The sequence below is a fragment of the Carlito syrichta genome, unplaced genomic scaffold (genome assembly GCF_000164805.1).
Source record: "Carlito syrichta isolate Samal-C Ts95f unplaced genomic scaffold, Tarsius_syrichta-2.0.1 Scaffold301819, whole genome shotgun sequence".
In the NCBI taxonomy this organism is placed as follows: Eukaryota; Metazoa; Chordata; class Mammalia; order Primates; family Tarsiidae; genus Carlito; species Carlito syrichta.
Window position 1 is genome coordinate 22,961 of NW_007245915.1, and position 5,221 is coordinate 28,181.

The 5,221-nt window shown below is 54.0% G+C and overlaps 1 pseudogene; it reads right to left on the minus strand.

Annotated features, from left to right (window-relative positions):
• Positions 1-958: 958 nt before the first annotated feature.
• On the minus strand, positions 959-3,062 carry LOC103257625 (annotated as a pseudogene).
• Positions 3,063-5,221: the final 2,159 nt, after the last annotated feature.

The following is a 5,221-nucleotide window of genomic DNA, read 5'->3' on the forward strand; positions in this document are numbered from 1 at the left end:
AGTGCGCGCCTGTAGTCCCAGCTACTCGGGAGGCTGAGGCGGGAGGACCGCTTGAGCTCAAGAGTTTGAGGCTCCAGTGAGCTCTGATTGCACCCCTGTACTTTAGCCTGGGTGACACAGCTAAGACTCTGTCTCCAAGAAATATCCTGAAAAGTAAAAATAGATAAATAAAAATTCAGGCCTTAGTGGCTCACACCTGTAGTCCCAGCACTTTGGGAGGCCAGGGTGGGTGGATTGCTTGAGCCTAGAGTTCAAGACCAGCCTGGGCAACAGGGTGAGATACCATCTCTACAATGATGGAGGGGGAAAAAGTTAGTCACGCGTGGTAGCACATGGTAGCACTATAGTCCCAGCTACTCAGGTGGCTGAGGCAAGCGGATCACTGCTTGAGCCCAGAAGGTCAAAGCCGCAGTGAGCCAGTATTGCGCCATGGTACTGTAGACTCAAAAAAAAAGAAAAATGCAATCCCTCACCCCAGGTAGTCACTAATAAAGGAAGAAGCAAAGATTTGTTTTTCATAGTTTACATTTTCAACATTTATTTGTACTTTATTACATCAACAATTAGTTACTCCAAAGATTTCCATCACACCGTCTTCTTGAATCCAAACAGTGGTCTGGTCTAATGTGTTGGCATTTTCATCAAGTACAATCCCAGAAGATGTCAAGTTGAACAATAAGATATTGAAGCATATTGGTCACTGTGCATGCTGGATTCTTCTCTATGGTCAAGGGAAGCATTTACTATATTTCATTTTGATTCTTTGGCTACCGTGTTTTTGCTTTGGGCAGCGTCTCTGTCTTGGGGACATTTATTACCACTGACCAGCAAGATAACATAAAAACAAATCATGCTTCACTGCCACATTTGATTGTCAGGATATTTAAAATGAGACCAAACCCTCACAGAGATATTGGCTCAAGCCATTCCATTGCGTTAGAATGGCTCGATGGAATTTTCACAGATCCTCTTTCTTTTTTATACCCATTGGTCTAACCAGAGCTGCTATGTCAGGCCTGATGACTTCAGCAGGCTCCTCTGGCCTCTGGAACTTCAGGACTTGACCTTCAGGGTTTACCAGACGCTTCCAAAAATCCCACCCTGGATCTTTCTTTGAAGAATCAACAAAAAATCTAAATGCAGGTTCTGTGTCAGAGCCTAGGATCTTAATCTTGTGGAAGATGGAGACTGTTACTGCATAGTTTTTTCTTGCAAAAGATTCTACTTCCTTGTTGGGGCGAGGCTCTGATTCTCTAAACTGATTGCAGGGAAAATCCAACATGCTGAGGCGGGGTGGTCCAAACTCTCGGTGCAGTTCCCTCAGTGCTAAGTAATTTCTGTCTTGGAAGTCACTAGCCACGTTTACAACTAGCGAAACCCTTGCGTTGGGCCCCGAGCAGTTTAATGGGCAAGCTGTGAGAGGCTCCACTTTGGATGAATCCAGAGGGAAGTCCGGAAGCCAAGATTGAAACCCGGTGCTCCTGCTTCCAGCTCCAGGCTTTTCTGCCGGTGGCTCCTCTTCCAGGGAGGGGTGGCTGAAGACCACACTGGAGGTGTGGATGGGGATGGGCGTCGCTTCCCACAAAGTCCAGCTCAGAGGAGACGCTCAGAAGCCTTTGCTGAGCCCGTCTGACCCCGGCCGCCTCCGGCTCCGGCTCACTGCCCGCGGCCCAGGGCAGCGGTCTTCTGGCCCTTCCTCCGGTCTTTCGGGCACCCCCGCCTCAGGGCCCTGGCACCCGCTGCGCCGCCTGGAGCGTTCTTCCCCCAGGGGACCTCAGGGCATCTCCTCTGCTCAGATGTCCTCCGGAGGGGGCCTTCTCTGTCTACGAGGGCCCCCTCGCTCGCCGGCCCTCGTCTGCTCGATCGCCCGTCGTGGCACTTACCGCCGTCCGTTGACTCGGCCGTCGTGGCTTGGGCTTGCTTTTGGCTTCCCTCGCCTTGCTTTCAAAATAAGCACCTTCAGAGGAGGGAATTCTCGGTCTCTTCGATTTACTCTCTTTTCCTAGTATCTAAAACAGCGCCTGCCGTGCGATCGGCATCCGGTGAACACTTTTCGAGTGAATAAACAGAGGAAGCAAAGACGGAGCGAACCACTTGCCTGGCTGGGCCGGTTTCAAGATGTCGTCTCTGGTGACGGCAAGACGGACGAGCGGACGTGGCTGAGCTGTTTGGAGGAAAACCGGCAATCTACCCTCTCGGTGCGTGGGGAACGCACTGGGCCTCCTGGCGGGCGCTACTCCACTGCCTCTGGCTGGCGAGCCTGGGTCCTGGGCGCACGGGATGGCTCACCCCAGCTGAGCCGCTCAGTTCGCCTCTTAGAGCATAAAAGTAGCTCCCCAGGCTGGGCGTGGTGGCTCACGACTGTCATCCCAGCAATCCGGGAGACCGAGGTGGGAGGATTGCTCAAGCCCGGGAGTTTGAAACCGGCCTGGGCAACACAACGAGACCTCATCTCCACAAAAAATAAGAAAATAAGCCAGGCGTGGTGGCGTGTGCCTGTAGTCCCAGCTACTTGCGAAGCTGAGGTGGGAGGATCACCTGAGCCCAGGAAGTCGGTTGTGCCACAGCACCAGCCTGGGCAACAGAGTGAGACCCTGCCTAAAAATCAAAACAAAGAGGCAATTCCCCGAAGTGCCACGCAGTCCCCCGGGTCGAAGAAACTAGGTGAGCATTGTGTTTAGACCTGAATGTACTGGAGGCATTATTTTACGTTCCCTGCAACACGAAAGGAGGAAGAGAGATTCAGGGGTCGAAGATCCTCTAAGAGCTTAAACCGTGCAGGCCACACTTGCTTCCGGGCTGGTGAGTGTCCGCCGTGCCTAATATAGATTTACAACCTACGTGAACAAGCCTCAGCCACGAAAGCATCCGGCAGGTTAGGGTGCAAACAGAATCTTTAGTGGCCTGAGGTGCAATGATGTCCCCGCATGGACAAGATGGGGACCTTCTGGAGAGATCCAGCAGCGAACGAAAGTCCAGAACGACGCGGCAGTCGCCGCTTCTTCGGGAAGCTTTGGCTCCGTGTCAGAAAACATGGACAAAGGGCGTCTGGAAAGCGCCATTTGGATGGCCCTCGCCCTCCGGACCAGGGAAACTTCTGTCTTCGGGACTCCTGGGGTGTGGGATGTAAACCGCCTCGCCTTCCCAGCGAGACACTCGGAAATGATCCAGTGCTCATTAGAACCACATTCTTCTCTCACAGGCTTATCCAATTAGGCCGTGACATGGCTTCTTTCATTTCAGCCAAAGCCGAGTCAAAGAGTTGGTTCTCCATCTCTGCTTCTGTCTTTCAGAAGATCGTGTCTGAGTGCTGTCAAGTAGGAAGTCAATGCTTACACAAGCCTAGGGACAAGGCTCCGTTGTGACGGCACACAGATACAAACTTTTCCTGATAACCACAATGACCCACGTTTTATTTTATTATTTTATTTTTGAGTCGGAGTCTCACTCGGTCGCCCAGACCGGAGGGCAGCGGCCGCCCCCGGCCCCCGCAGCCTCGCCCGCTGGGCTCCGGCGAGCCTTCCGCCTCGGCCTCCCGAGTGGCTGGAACAACAGGCGCGCGCCACCACGCCCGGCTGATTTTTGATTTGTTGTAGAGAGGAGGTCTCGCCAAGTTCCCCGGGTGGGTCTCGAATTTGACCCACATTTTTAAGAAAAGTCGGCATCTCACTCCGTCGCCCAGGCTGAAATGCAACCTGTAACCACAGCTCACTGCAGCTTCCAGGTCCTGGGCTCAAGCGATCCACCTGCCTTACCCGAAGTGTTGGGATCACAGGCGTGATCTGCATTCGCCTGCATTTGGACGGGACGGGAACAACTGCACAGAGCGGTCTCCTTCATGTTTGCACTCGACTCCCACACCCCGAGAGGAGGAAGCCAGAGAAGAGAGAGCTCTGCTCGCTTTGCAATGCTTCCCTCCGCGTGACTGCGCCTCCCTGAGCCCCTTCCACCCGGCAGGCCCCTGCCTCGAGACGCCCCAGTCCAGCCGGGGGGGACAGGGACAGCGGGCAGGGCCACACGCAGAAGAGCCCTCCTTGGCTGCGCAGGCATCGCTTCAAGGGCTGCTTGCGTGTCATCCCACTTAACCTCATGGCAAACGGCCAAGCTAGGCCCTGCCAGAACCGTCCCCGTCTGTCAGCTGAGGCCAGTGGAAGCCCTTGGAATCACTCTTCGGGTTCTGTTCGTCCATCCCGGAGACCACACTCTCACCTATCGAGTGATGCTTCGGATGCGGGAAGCACCACGTGGCCTCTGAGAAGGCTGCTGCATCAACCTCGGGGGGGAGACATCCCGGAAGGTTTCCTGGAGGTGGGAGCTGTGAGCCGAACTGTGTAGACAGGGTGGGTGTCAGCCAAGGGAAGAAAGGTGCCCCAGGCTGAGGAAACCGTACGTGACAGGGAGGGCTGCCACTCAGTGTAGCCACCTCCTTCCGGCCTGACCCCTGACACTGAGAGGCAGAAGGAGGCGGTGGAACGAGATGCGGGCTGGATCATCGCCTGGGTCCACCTCGGGCTGATGACTTCGTGTTCCTGGACCTCAGTGTCCGCATCTGTCCAATAGGGTAGCTGGTATACCCACTTCATGGGGTCAATGTGGACAACAAATGATAAGACACAGTAAAAGCAAATTGCAAGCCGGGCTCGGTGGCCAGCCTGTCATCCCGCGCCTTTGGGAGGCTGAGGTGAGTGGATTGCGTGGGCCCGCGGGTTCGAGACCCGCCTGGGCAGTGAGACCTCATCTCTACAATAAATAAAAAATCAGCCGGGCGTGGTAGCGCGTGCCTATAGTTCTGGCTACTCGGAAGGCGGAGGCAGAAGGATCGCCGGAGCCCAGCGGGTCGAGGCTGCGGTGGCCGGGAGAGGCCGCTGCACTCCAGTCTGGGCGACGGAGTGAGACTCCGACTCAAAAAAAAAAAAAAAAAAAGCAAATTGCAAACTCCACCCAAGAGGTTTCTGTAAATGAATGGATGTTGTTATCATCTGTGGAGTTTCACCTTTCGATACTTTTCCAAAATCTTATTTTGGTGTGCTCCAGGCAATATTGGGATGAATTAATTCACTCAAGAGACACTTGCGTTGCTGTAGCAGGAGAGGGAAAGGGGCAAATCAAAGGCATCTTGGAAGTGTCAAGCCAGCAAGGCTTAACGTGTGCTCAGTCCAAAAAAATTCACTGAACATCTCTTGTGCTTGATACACGTGGATGCTGGAGATTCAGAAGATCG